Genomic DNA, 15,293 nt, shown 5'->3' on the forward strand with positions numbered 1-15,293 from the left:
ACAGTCTATTTACAAATCTTTAAATTTATAATTCTTCTTATCAGTGGTCAGCTTCAACTTGCTGAAGATGGCTATTCAAATCAAAACTGAAAGCACTATGATAGGTCAATGAGTTGCGGTTAAATTTGAAACATCTCTGCCTCCTGATGTCAATGCAATGCCTCTGCTTTACTAGATACCTGAAAATGTCTCTTAGATAAAAATTCTGTCTCATAAATCATTAGGAAAACACTGAGTCACGCTTATATGCATATATATTGCTTCATCTCAACATTTAACTATGTGTGCATTATCAATTAATAACATGTGTTGCTCATAAACCACTTTTAATGCTTGTTATCAAGTACAATAGCTGACCTTGAGTAGATCCCTCTTTTATAAAGTTTCAAATGGCAACAAGTTTCTGAATATAAATAAATTTGACAGATAAGGGGGTTGTTATATGTATGTGTGCACACTCTTAAATTTCTGAAAAACAGATTTATGTTGTGGTTTTATAAAAAAAAAATCTTTATTCTGGCAGAGACTGAATTTGTTTAATATTAAAATCCCCTCGTTAGTCAGAAGTTTAATCCATTCAGCTAAGAATTTAGTCTCTAATAGAAATAACAAAGAATGTATTATGAGAGAGAACTGGTTGACTTCCTTGTCATTCACTTGAAATCATCCACAGTTTCCTTTAGAAAATCATTAGGGATCTATGAACTGTGATTTAAAATGTAAGATTCGAAATATATTATTTCAAATATATTTGCTTATGTGCCACTATTTTTATTATTATTTTGAATTTGTATGTCTTCAGGGTAATGAGTTTCATTATTTCACCATAAGCTTGCTACCTGCTGTGTCAAGCAATGCTTCCATTTATTAGAAATGTTTGAAATGTTATGAGCACTAATAATCACTTGATGTATAAGGATAGATACCCAACTGAAATACCCAAAGTAAAGTAAGTTCAGAAAATGATGTTGAGAAAAACATGCAACGAAAAAAAGAGCTAAAAATTGTAGCTCTCTAGAACCTTGAAGGAATTAGTTATGGAAAACTGAGTTTTCTAGATAGCTAAAATGTAGTCCTTTGAACAATAATATTTTCTTAACAGTCACAATTAAATCACAAACTTAATACCTGCAGGAACCATGTGGTAGAATATGGCTAAAGGAAATAGCAGTTATTCAGCTCTAATTATTTGTTTGTTTGTTTTGCTTGTTCTTATGCTAGCAGTATTTTTTGAAGTGTAAGGTGTATACAGTAAAATGCATGGAACATAACCATCACCAAGATCACAATAAATAGTATTTCCAGCAGCCCACAAATTTCCCTTTCCAGTTAATTCTGCTGCCACGACCCCCACCCCAGAGACAATTGCTATTCTGATTTCCACACATTTCCGTGTCTACATCTTTTTCTCCTCTAAATTGTAATTTTAAGAAAATAATTAATTTAATTAATGTCACATTTGCAATTACTTTAGTAACTAGCAATAAATCATTGTCAGAGTTCCCTACATTCTACTGTAGGCTATCAGAAATCACTACTGAATGTGCAACATATTCTGAATAGGCTATTTTTTAACAAGTCTCTGTATTAAAGGACAAAATTGTTAAGCCAAAGTGCTCGCCTACATAATAGATGCCTTTGAGGTATCATAAAGAAGGCTGTAAATGGTCTGTTCCACTTTCCATAGCCATATTTACAATATATTCAAAAAGTAGGCACTGACTATTTAAAAAGTTTGTTTGACATATTACTTAGAAATCAAGTGATTTATATCCTAGGTATTTAAAAAGAACAATTAGCTTTCTACTAGAAAGAAAAGAATACGCAAAACTACGTAGACACAGTAATAACTGCATAGTAGTTCCCTGTGCTCAATAATTAATCTCATATTTCTAAAACTGCTCCACTTTATTGATTTCCTAGGAAGGCCTTACCGTGTTTGCTAGCTAGTTTACAAAGCCCTGCTACTCTGAGAGTTATAATTAGGAATGAGTAGGATTTCTAAGTTTGAAATATTATTTGCTTGGCAATTAACATAACTTTTAATATAAATGTGTGAGTGGGTTTGAATATGTTCTTTAAAAACAACTCCTACAAGAATATGAAATATGAGATCTTGGAAGGCAGACATGCCCCATACTTCATCTCACCAAACCTAACCCGTCTCCCTCTTTTACTAGAATTGGAAAGGTCAGTCTGAAGGATGCTTCTTGTATGGACAGGCAGCCACTGCTGAAAGGATTTTCCACACTCATCTGAGGCTCAACCACACCCTCAACCCTGTCATGGAGCGGCTGGGCTCCCATTACTCATTCAGTTCTTCACTTCGTGGCTGCAAAGTATTAGGTTGGTGCAAAAATAATTGTGGTTTTTGGAATTATTTTTAACCTTTTAAACTGTAATTACTTTTGCACCAACCTAATAGTAGACACTATACTAGCTTCTTCAAATGCAAACCTGAATAAAGAACACATTCATGTTCCCCTAATGATTTTGCAACCTCCTCTCCCAAAAGGAATCACTGTTCTATACCAATTTGCTAAGAATACTAAAAAAGTTTTTTTTTCCTTTTAAAAGATTAAAATAAAAATAATAATGCAAATCGGGACTTTGGGTTCAAATATAAGTTTTAAGCACTCTTATTTAACAGAGTACATATTAAAACTTGTCCTGATATCTTAAATAATCATTTGTATTTGGTTTTCTATATAAACTTTCAAACTGTTACAGGTAAAAGAGTGAGTAGGAATAAAAGATTCTGGTAAATAACAGAATCAGTCATTTAACAAAGAAGCAAGTTTTACATAGAGATAAAATATTTAATTCAGGAGGACATCAGGTTAGAGTCCCATCAACTTGCCAAAACCAAAATTCATTTTCTGAAGACCTCTGTTTATTCCAATATGGACATACATAGGGAATACAGAAGCTATGACAGTTTTAGGTCATTCATTATCCAAAGAAATTGCCATTATTAGAAACAGTCTTTGAGGTTCACTGTATGACACTATGTTTTGACTAAGCATTCAGTATTAGGCATATCAAAAGCTTTCAGCTCCACCAGGAGTTTCTTTAGTGGTTTAAAGACACCCCAATTGAGAGAAGACAAGGCCCTCTCTTTGTCCCAAACAGGTTCCCATCAAATCCTCTCAGCAAAAATCCTGAGAAAATTGTATGTGAGCGATATTATAAGAATATTCTGATACCATTTCACTAGGAAATTGGTAAGTACTCCATAGGGTTGCTCAAGTTTTTAAATGCATTGCATTTTTACGCAGAAAATAGATGACAGTCATTGTTCTTCTCCTTAAGGAAAAAACAGAGAGAAAATGGGATAAGCATTAACACAGAATGGTTTTATAACATCTAAGATGTATAACTTCCTTAGAGAAGCACCTGATAATTATTAGAATGTATTATGAAATTTGCTTCTCGAGAGGTGGCAAACTCATGGTCTGTGGACAGAATCTGGCCATTAGACACATTCCCCTTTGCTTGCACTGTATTTTAAAACATTGAAAGATGCCATGTGAAAATTTAGAAATGATCCAGTAATCCTGTACTCTTAGAACTGCCTGACCACAATCAGCTGGAGCTGGGCAGTGGCTATCTCCTACACGGGACATGCTCTCTTCCGTGTATCCTGCTCCTCTCCACTTTCTATTGGCTGATTCACACATTTATTTTATCTGTCTGGCCCTCAGAGGTAACGGTCTTTACAACCCCTATTTCATTCAGCCATCCTAGCTAGTCAGCACATACTATATTTCTGTTTCTAAAGTTTCAAAAGTATATTCATTCTCTTTCCTCCTCTATCTTGATGAAATGCAGAGCATGAAGTAACAATGCATACAAAGCTTTCAGTCTCAAAAAGAAGAAGAAGGAGGACGAGGAGGAGGAGGAGGATAGGAGGAAGAAGAGGAGAAAGAAAGGAAAAAATAAAAGAGTCAACTTAAAGCAAATAGTCGTATATAGTCCAAAATCTCTGGAAAACCATGTATTTTCCAGAGATTTTAGCCATTCCCACTCTCATGTTAACTATTGTATGCAAATTAACACAGGATGAAATCTGGGAATCCCTCAAGGTCAACTCTTCTTCCAAAAATCCTATGTCACACTTCAGACATAATTAGATAATGTCATATTTGAAAAAGCATAGAAATGAAATACTTCCAATAAAAGATCCTTTTCAGGGACAATTATAATTCTTCACTGGGTAAAACCCAGATTATTCTAGTACTCACATTCAGGAAATCAAAAGGAACTTCGAAACCCAGCACTGAACCAAAGCCCCTTCTGACAGAAGTACCTAGGAATAGTAGTGTACTTAGTGTGTTTGACATCAGCAGTGTCATTTTTTAATACTCCCCCTCTACAGAAAAAATTATACCAGTTATAGTCATGAAATAAAAGGAATGCTAACAACAGCCAGTCAAAAAATACAATGAGAATTTTCTTTCATCAAATTTTGTATATAAAATCATGTCAGTTAAAACTTAAAATAAGTATTACAGTACAAAAAAAGTAATGGATTAATACTTTTTAATTGCACTATTCTTTAAAGGGAAAACATATTATTAATATACTTAACATATATATTAGTATAGCAGTAATAAATTTTGTTATAGTGTATGCTAAGTAAATTTTAACAAATTAAAATATCTGCTCACAATTTACCACTGATATACCATTATATTTTCTTGATTTGCTTTTTAGTTTCAAAATAAATGGCTAATACTTTAAAAAAAATAATCTTTATTTTAAAATACACTATTTAAACTCCATAATATATTTCACAACATGAACTAAAATTTGTACTTTCCAAACGAAAAATATTGTATCTTATAGTTAGCACTTTGTTTCACTATTTTAAATTTTAAACACAAATAAAAACTCCAAATGGTCACACAGGATGACAGAACTTAAGTAGCTCAGGTTCTCTGTCTTTGTCTTGACAGATTATGCACCCCCTTACTGCCTGCACCTCAGTGCTTCCCACTGCCCTGTCCCAACCCCAACATTCTATGCCTATCCTGACAGGGAAACACCAGTGAGACTATTAAAACAAAACGAAACAAAACAAAACAGAGCAACATTTCTGGTTAAGACTTTGTTAAAAGATAAGCTAAGGCATATTAAAATTTTTTAAGGGTTTGAGTAAAAATTGATTCAAATGGGGCAGCATTAAATCAGAAGTGGTTAGGAGCACTCTACCTATAGGAGCTAGGGGAAATGCTTTTATAGAGACAGGAGGAAGCAAAGCAAGGATATTATTTGATTGGCTATAGCTTAAGCATTTGCCTTGTTTGGAAAATCCTAATTGCTGTTTTGAATAATCGTCCTTAGATTGTGATTTCTTAACCTTGAGGCAGTTACAAGCTTAGGTTTTGATCGGCTTAGGTAGGCTGCTAAAGTATTAGAACCACCTCAGTCTACTGAGCTCTTTATTTCATTAACTTAACAGCTTTCAGATAACAGTTAACTCAATCTTGTCTGCTCTTTTGCCTGATTTGGTTCTTGGGGGAAGGGGCAAAATTGCATAAGATATCCTTCACTCTAGCTGATAGGAAACTAAATGAGTTGGACTGAAAATAGCAGGGCATTTTCCTGTGTGATAAGAACAAGACATTCTAGAGCCCATCCCAAAGCACGTCTAACTTAAGATGAGCAAGCCACCGTCAGGAATGGAAAGGTATCTGGTACCAATTCCTTTTCTGAAGTATACACGGTTTCTCCCAGAACAGTGCTTTTCCAGCTTTACTTTGCCTGTGACTTATCTGGGGATTCTGATTTAATAGGGTTTAAATTTATAACAAAGTTTCAGATGATTCTGATAATTCTGGACCCAGGATGCACACTGAGTATCAGTGGTTTAGAACAATCTTGTCTAACCTCCTACCTTTTCCATGATTCTTTCAGCAGCTCCCAGGGGAACTTGGATAATATATTGTCTTCATCTGTTTGGGTTCCTATGACAAAATGCCATAAACTGGATGGCTAATAAACAACAGAAATTTATTTCTCACAGTCCTGGAGGCTGGAACTCCAAGATCAGATGCCAGCATGGTTGGATTCTGTGGATAGCCCTCTTCCAGGTTGCAAACTGCCAGCTTCTTGCTGTGCCCTGACATGGTGGAAGGGGCTAGGGAGCTCTGTGTGGTTTGTTTTATAAGAACACTAATCCTATTCATGAGAACTCCACTCTCCTAATCTAAGCATCTTCCCAAAACCCCACCTCCCAATACCATCACATTGAGCGTTATGATTCCAATATATGAATTTTGAGGCGACCCAAACATTTAGACCATAGCAAGTCTGAAACCTGTAAGCAGCAGTTAGAGAGAGAGGAGGGAGGGAGAGAGAGAAAAAAAAAGAGAGAGAGAGAGAGAGAGAGAAACTGTGTGGAGGGATAAGCATCTGTTGTATGCTTATCCAGGTAACTGTTGTATATTATTTAGACTAAACTTTCAAGCATCACAGTAATTAACCAGTAACTATGATTATCATTATCTGATGAAAACATGTTATAGTTTCAGATTTACTTATCTTTTGGTTAAAGATCATTTGGTTTAATTTCTAGTGATTTTTCCTAAATAAAAATCAGATGATGCTAATGATTTCACAATCTATTATTTTGTGTTATTCTGATGGCAAATTAATTTTAATAACCATTATAAGTGATTGTCAGTAAGCCACATTTAGACAATTGCTCATTTTAGGTCACCGCAAATGCTATAAAAGTTCAAATTGATTTGTTCCTTACCAGTATTTATATATTAATACAAATAATTTTTCATAAGATTTGACATAGCACTTAAATGGATTCTTGGTACTCTTCTGAGGATATAGTTTTAAACAACTGATCAGTTTTAGATTTTTTGTGATAAATTCCATCTGGCTAGTGCAATGGAGAGGTTTCAAAGTCATTTCTTTGGTTTAGATTTCAGAATCAATCCTTTAGTATTCTTAAGTCTTCCTTCCCTGCGAGGTAACCAATTTAAGTGCTATAAAGCAATTTTTTAATGGAATAGACTGTTCAGATGATCCTACTTCCTGAAGAGGGCATTTTCATGAATATTTATTTAATCTCTTTTACTTTTCTCAGCTTTTATTTTAAATTATGTTCACCAGTATAACCTCGGGAGTTGAAAAATCTATTTTTTTCAAGAAGGCGTTGAATAATAAACATACACCTGTTGCATAAGTTTCTAAGAGATTTCTATAACTTGCTTTTTAAATATTCATCTAATGTCATCCAGCCACAAATAACAGATATATCTCTTCTTTCCTTGAGAGTTTTAAAAAATAGGGTAAAAAAAAAAAAAAAAAAAAAGCAAAGCACATAGAACTGATATAACTGAAAGATAAAACCAAATAATTATATTATTTAGAAAGCTATCACAAATATTAAATATTGACATGTTCGTGATGAAATGGGGAAATATGCAAATATACTGAACGCAAATTTTTACCTTTCTGAAATACAGATAAAAAACAAACAGTTTGCAAAAAAGTTTGAAGACTGCTCATCCTACAGAGTGAGTGTGTTAAATTTTTATACTAGCTTAGGCAACAGTAACACATTTATAAGTTTTCTTTACACCTGCTTTAATCAGAATCATTAAAATCTTTATTTAAATTCTATTTGTGTTTTAAATAGCTGAAAATAATTGGTGAGTAAATTTGGTCCACAATGATTCTCTTCCCAGAAGATCAACACTATTTGAGTTAGTGAGAGGAAAAACATATATATTTTCCAATACAAATTCTATTATGCTTTTTCCAAGCCCTAACAAAAAGTAAAAAACATGTAGCCCTAGATTTATAATTACTAGATTTTTCAAATTACCATTAGGTACAAATGTCTTTAGCTGAGGCCATCCTACCTGGCCCCTACAACTGCTGCCAGGGAAATGTTATACAATCTACGCTTAAAATCATAATTAGCTCACCTTGCAGAGAACCAATGTCAAAAATGGTATTTATTAACAGGTTTTGCGAGAACTTCGCCTGAGAACATTGCACTACAGCAGGTCCTTGAATAATGTTAGTTTGTTATAAAGTTGATGAGAAAAAAAAAAACAACTGATCCCCAGCCGGCCACTCTTTGTGTGAAGTTTGCAGGTTATCCCCATGTCTGCATGGGTTTTCTCCAGGTTCTCCGGCTTTCCCCCACATCCCAAAGATGTACACATGAGGTGAATTGGCCTGTCCACATTGTCCCAGTAGGAGTGATTAGGGGGCTGTGGGTGCTAGTGGCCCTGTTATGGAAGGGTGTCCAGTCCAAGGTGGGGTCCCACCTTGCACCCTGAGCTGCTAGGATTGGCTCTGGCAACGTGTGACCTTGTACTAGAATAAGTAGGTTGGAGAATCATTCTCTTACCTGTTTTTATTCATCTTTCTTAAATGTACATATAGCTCACATTTTGTTCAATGTTTAACATTAGAAGTGTTTGGGTCTTTATTTAGAAGTTCAGTGATGTTTCTGCAACCAGAAACATGCTGTGGCAATGGAACTTGTTTATATCAATTAGCCTGTGGTAAAATGGGTTTTTGTTATACGTTGTGTTGCTAAAAGCTGTCATTTCCAAGAACCAAATGACAATGTAATTAGGACTTAACCGTACTTTTGACTGCTTTTAACCATCTCTTTGAATGCTTTTAACATTGGAAGCATTCTAAGTTTTAAGCAAACTTACAAAAAATAGCACTCATAGTTTGGGGCCTGCTAAGTTATTTAGCAGGATCATGAAAAGTTACAGGGTTGTTCTGAAAGAAATGGGTGTAACTCAGTACTTGAGTGTCCTGATATGTAAACTTATGTGGACAAGAAGCCACTGTCAGGAAGGAATGTGGAGAGATAGAGTGGTTTCCTACAGGCAAAGGTGTCAGACAAGAGTGCATTTAATCTCCCTATTTGTTTAATCCAGACACAGAACACATACAAAAAACAAAACAAAACAAAAACACTGGGCAAGACTCAGAGGAAGAAGGAATGAAAACTGGTGAAAGAAATATCGATAACTTAAGATACATAGAGGAAACCATCTTACTGGCGGAAAGTAGCAATGATCTGACAAAAAATGAAAGAAAGTGCCAAAGCAACACTGCATTTGAATATCGGGATGACAAAAATCATGACTACAAAAGAAAGACACAACTTTATCATAGACATGAAGACATTGAAATTTTAAAGATTTTGCTTGCCTTGGTTCAGTCATCAATTTAAATGGAGACTGCTGCCAAGAAATCAAAAGAGGGCTGAACTCAAAAAGGCAGCAATGGAAGAATTAGGAAAGATCACCAAGAGCAAAGATGTGTCATTGGAGATCAAGGTTAAGATCGTTCACACCCTCGTATTCCCAATTCTAACTATAGATGCTAAAGTTGGACAGTGAAGAAGTCTCATAGGAAAAAAACTGATTCATTTGAAATATGGTGTTGGAGGAGAGCTCTATGGGTACCCTGAACCACCAGGAAGATGAACAAATGGATCCTAGGGCTAATTAAGACTAAAACACTGCTGGAGGCAAAACTGACAAAACTGAAGCTGTCCTACTTCAGGCACATCATGAAAAGGCAGGGTTCTTTGAAAAAGACAATGACCCTGGGAAAAATAGAAGGTAGCAGGAAAAGAGGGAGAACAAACATGAGATGGATTGATTCCATGAAACAAGTCATGATCACGAGTCGACAGGAGCTGAGCAGGGCTGTTGAGGAGAGGGCATTGTGGACATCATTCATTCATAGAGTGGCCAGAAGTCGAAACCAACTCAATGGCACATAACACACACACACACACACACACACACACACACACACACACACACACAGGTTATTTAATTTCTCTTTTACTTAGGTTATGTACCTCCTGTATATATATATATGTTTACGTGAAATGACTAAAAAATAGTGCCTAGCATCATGCCTCTTCCTCTCTCTTCCTCTCTCATTTCTCTCACCCAAAACCTGATTCTGAGCATCTCAGAAACAGATGGCTGCTTAAAGTTGTTTGTCATTATATTAAATAGTTCACCTGTCAATCTCAGATTTTAGAGCCAAAAAATCCAAATATGAATCTTAGAGCTGACACTACCCGTGTGAGTCATGAATGTGCTGTTTCCTCATTAGTGAAATAAGAAAAATAATAATCCTTATTCCATGGGGCTGTTGTGAAAAAAATCAAATGAGGTTATATATGTGGAAGTGTTTTGTGAGCCAGCTGGGTAACAATTATCATGAAACCAAGCTGAAAACTAATTCTAAATTCAAAGGTGAATGGCTTCTTAAGCCCCACTTGAACATTCAGCACTGCCAAAGAATAAAAACAATAAAAATAAAAAACTAGTCCCTAAGCAAATTTCTGTTTTCATACATTTCTTTCTCCAGAAAAGCAAATGCTGAGTGGAAAGGCACTCCCAGCGCTATATAAAAAGCTGCACAGTGCCAGATCCATTTCAATGCAAAACCTAGAATCAAATTTCTATTTCTTTTCACCTTGATATTCCTTATTCCTTTCTCAGTGCTGTGGGTAAAGGCCGCAGGCATTAAGTCTGGTTCACCTTGGAATTTCCCATCAGTCTTCAAACGGAACCAAAGCACAGCAAGGTCTGAGCTTATTTTGTTCACAGGTGTAAGATCGCAAAGGAACTGACTTAGCTCTTCATGGGAAAAAGTCCCGAGGCTTTTCATTGACTGGAAATTCAATATAATCTTACTCTGTGAAATATGTAAAAATAATATTAATAACAGAATGACAATAATAACGATAACAGTTAATATTTATTGAGTACTTACAATATGCCAGGCATTGTTCAAGGAGCTTTCCATGCACTAACATGTTTAATCATCCTCATAACACTATGAGGTAGGTATTGTTATACTCATTTTCCAGATAAGTGACTAACAATAACAGCTACCACTGACTGCAAGCTTATTTTGCAAACTGACCTACATGCTTTATACATCTTATGTCATCAAATTCTTAATATAATTATGTGGCCAAAAATACAAAAAAGGAATAACCAAGAATAGGACTACCATACACTAAAACTCAAATCCTGTGTTTTTCAACAGAGATGGACAGAGACTGCTTGGGTGCTTCAGAAAACTGTCCCCTAACCACTAAATGTCAGTAGTGACACTTCTCTCGACATTAACAACCAAAATATTTCTACTCATCTGTCAGTCCTTTCTAAGGAACAATCATAGCCCTTTTTAAGTATGAAATTATAGGGGAAGTGGCAAAATAGTTCATTGGATTTTGCCAAAAATGGATTTTGGATATTGTTCGTTATTTCATTCAATAAACGTTTAATGGGCATATTCTGTTTGTAAGGCTACAGACTAGGTAGGCATCACTGTTAGAAGGAAGAAATGCAGCCAATTCATGTCTTATTTGCAGTGTATAAAGGGAAGTAAAGCATAAATAGAAATAACCATTTAAAAGAAAGTGATATGGGGGTGGCCAGATGGCTCAATTAGAGTGCTAGCTGAACAACAGGGTTGCGGGTTCGATTCCCACACGGTATCTCAACTAGATAGAGGACATCCTCCTCAACTAGATAGAGGACACCGAGCTGCCGCTGAGCTTACGGAGAGGTAGTCGGATGCCTCAGTTGGTTAGAGTGTGAGTTCTCAACAACAAAGTTGCCGGTTCAATTCCCACATCGGATGGTGGGCTGTGCCCTCTGCAACTAAAGACTGAAAACAGCATCTGGACTTGGAGCTCAGTTGCGGCCTCCACAATTAGATTGAGGGACAACGACCTGGAGCTGATGGGCCCTGGAGAAACACACTGTTCCCTCATATTCCCCAATAAAATTTATTTAAAGAAAGGAAGGAAGGAAGGAAGGAAGGAAGGAAGGAAGGAAGGAAGGAAGGAAGGAAGGAAGGAAGGAAGGAAGGAAGGAAGGAAAAAAGAAAGAAAAGAAAGTCTAGACTCTACATATAGAAGAAAAGAAATTTAAAAAATTAAAATAAAATAAATAAATAAAAGAAAGTGATATGTATCATAAGACATGAAAATTAAAATGTTCTTGGAGCTTAAGAAGAGGAGTCATTGTTCACTGGGGAGAGACCCAGAAGGTTCCATGGAGAGAATTTTAGGCCTGGGCTTTGAAGGAAGTGTAGACATTGGTCATGTCTGAAATGAAGAATATTCTAAGCAAAAGATCAACATAAGCCAAGATGCAGATGTGCAAAAAGGTAAGGCATTTTGAGAAACTGTAATGCCGTTATGGTTGAAGTAGTCTGGTATGTGGGTATTAGGAGGAAGGTAATAGAAGAAGAGAAAATCAAAAGGGAAAACAAGGAAGATCATGAAAGTCAAGCTAAAATTGTTGAGGAAGGGTTATCTTTTGAATAGAGGAGAGCCATGACCAAAATTTATCTTTTGGAATTAGGTTTGTGCAAAAGTAATTGTGGTTTTTGCCATTTTTAGCCTTTTAAACCACAATTACTTTTGCACCAACTTAATATTTACCTGGCAGCTGCATTAGAATGGGTTGAAGAGGGCACAGCTTGGAGATAAAGAGACATATGAGGAGATCATTCCTGCCTGTGTCCACAAAGCAAACAAAGAAAACAAAAATGAAAACAAACAAACAAACAAAATAAATCAGCTATAAAGGGAAGAGAAGTAGATTCAGGAAATGTTGCAAAGATAGGCTTAACTCTTTGGACTCTGATTTGATGTCAGTGGGTTCTTACCAAGTGAGGTTTTGTGCTTGGGCAAATTCATGGAGTTTTTCAGCCAAAAACTTGCTTATTTGGGCAAAATACTGTGTTAGGCACTGGAGCTACAGAGGTAAATGATTCCCACACTTGGGTGAATGAAAGAGGATTAATGCCAGGCCGAAGAGGGAAAAAAAGTCAATATGAGTAGGTTTCATGGGCAAGGAGATGCATTTATGGAAACACTGAGTTTGAAGACCTGGCTGAAAATCCAGGAAGACATACCCAATGAGTCGTTACGACTTGTCACAATCCAGCTCTTTCATCTCCTTTGTGAAATACTTTCCTGACTCATTCAACAAACATTTTTTTTGAGCGTCATCTGTGTGCTTATCCCTGCACAAGTCGCTGAGGATTCAGATATCTAAGTTCTGTTGACTCTGCTTGATTCATATCACTCTGATCAGCCCAACTTTCTCTATCTCCCCCAAATTATCTTAATTTGGGCCTCTACCTCCTCCCAACTCAATGTATCAGTCTAGCCAGTCCCCTCAGCTGCAGTTTGAACCCTCTATGAGTCTATTTCCATACTGGAGCCTGAGTGGTTTTCTAAAACATAAATCTGATTCATGCCCCTCCCTTACTAAACACCTTTCAGTGGTTTCTCACAGTATGAAGAATAAAGTCCAAATTATTCATCATGACCCACAACTCCTGACTCCTACTCACTTCTCCAGCATTTTCTCTCAGTTTGATTCTCCTTCCAAGGTAGGTTTAGTCACACATTCATATCTTCAACTATGCCGTCCTCCTCTCCCTCACTGCTAGGTCTTCTACAATGATGTCCCTCCTGTATAGACTTCTCTTTCCCTCTTCATCCACCTGACCACTTTTCATCTTTCGATTATCAATGTAGATGTCTCTCCTTATATCCAAAATTATAGATCCAATGTTCCTATAACGTGCTTTCATAACACCCTGTATTTGAATCATAGCCCTACCTTATCATACTACGTTTTCATTTCCTATAAATTCTTAAGTGCCAGTTAATTACTAGACTATCATTGCCATGAGAACAGGGGTTATCTTTATTTAATTCACAATTGTATTAGTAATACTGAACAGCACACACCTCAGACATAGTCAATAATTGATAAATATTTATTGAATTAACAAAAGGGGCTTAACCTTCTAATACAATTGAACACTGCTTTTTTCTATCAAAGAACCCTATCATATATGGTATTATTATCCTCATCTCAACATAACGGCAATTATTTTTTATGTGTTTGTCTAATAGATCATGAACTCCTTGAAGTCAAGGATGGCATTTTATAATCTCTGTATGCCTTGTATCTTCCAAGCTGACTTTAACATGGTGGGAACTCAATAAATTTTCATGAAGTGAATAAAAACTAGTGCTTTAAATATTCCATCGCATTTAATTTCTCCAGAAACCCGGTGTTATATTTATAGATGAGGCATCTGATAATTTTGCCACTAATCAACAAAGCCTATTTTCTAAAATTCTAGACAGACTTAATAAACTCACAGTAGTTCACATCATAAACTTCCCCAAGATATTCACTCCAATCAATTCTTTTCCATGTTATTCTGATAGACTAACACAGAATTCCCCTTGGGCAGGATATGAACCAACTTCCTAAGAACTACTTGGGGTGCTAGTTAAACATATATGTTCCAAGGCCCCACCCATAGCTCTTGAATCAAAATTTTAGGACTAACAAAAATTGACAAGTACTAGAATAAAAGAGTAAGAAAATTCTCACTCACACTGACCTGAAAGATTCATTTCCTATAATGTAGCAAAAATCCAAACTGTTGTCCTTGATAAAATTATCATCACATCTGTTCACAGGAATCTCTATTTTAGGATCTAGGCATATTTCAATTACCAGTTAAAGAACAACCCCCCCCAAAAAAATCTGCATTTTTTTGAGCACTTTGTACATAAACATTGTTCTGGCTTTATTGTCTGAGGCAATCACATTTTTGACATTATTTAGTAATGTATTACCACCTTGCAGAAGCATGATTGATCCTTTGATAGGACACAAAGCTTGTGCTGGGAAGAGGATATATTTAATGTCTAAGTATTTGCCATATTTAGAAAGATGATGCTGATGAGGCAAGTGCTGCCCAGATAAATAAGTCACTAAAAAATGAAAAAAATTAGCTTCTTTGGAGCTTCCTTAAAAAGGACTTTTGGATTTTTATTGTAAGTTCCATTATTTAAAATGTGTTTAGTACTACTGAGTGATCAAAGTGTCATGTTTTTGTCAGTGTATTAACAAAATGTAATTATGGAACTAGGTGAGAAGTTTATTAATACAAGCTTCACTATGTGAGAATATATCATTTTGTTCTCTGTTCATTTGAATAGGTTATGAGAGAAACACCTTTTGGTGGTTGGAAGTTTATAGACCACAAAGACTTGCATGACTGTTTTATGAACTGTGATCCTGAGAAGAGCATTTTTATCATTCAGTTTTCTCATCTACTACTATATTAGTGAAGGTTCTTATGACTCTAAGTAATAAAAAGCAACCGGGCTTACTTCAATGAAAAGATAATTTATTGAAAAAAAAAAAGTAGGG

This window comes from Rhinolophus ferrumequinum, chromosome 22, assembly GCF_004115265.2.
Source record: "Rhinolophus ferrumequinum isolate MPI-CBG mRhiFer1 chromosome 22, mRhiFer1_v1.p, whole genome shotgun sequence".
In the NCBI taxonomy this organism is placed as follows: Eukaryota; Metazoa; Chordata; class Mammalia; order Chiroptera; family Rhinolophidae; genus Rhinolophus; species Rhinolophus ferrumequinum.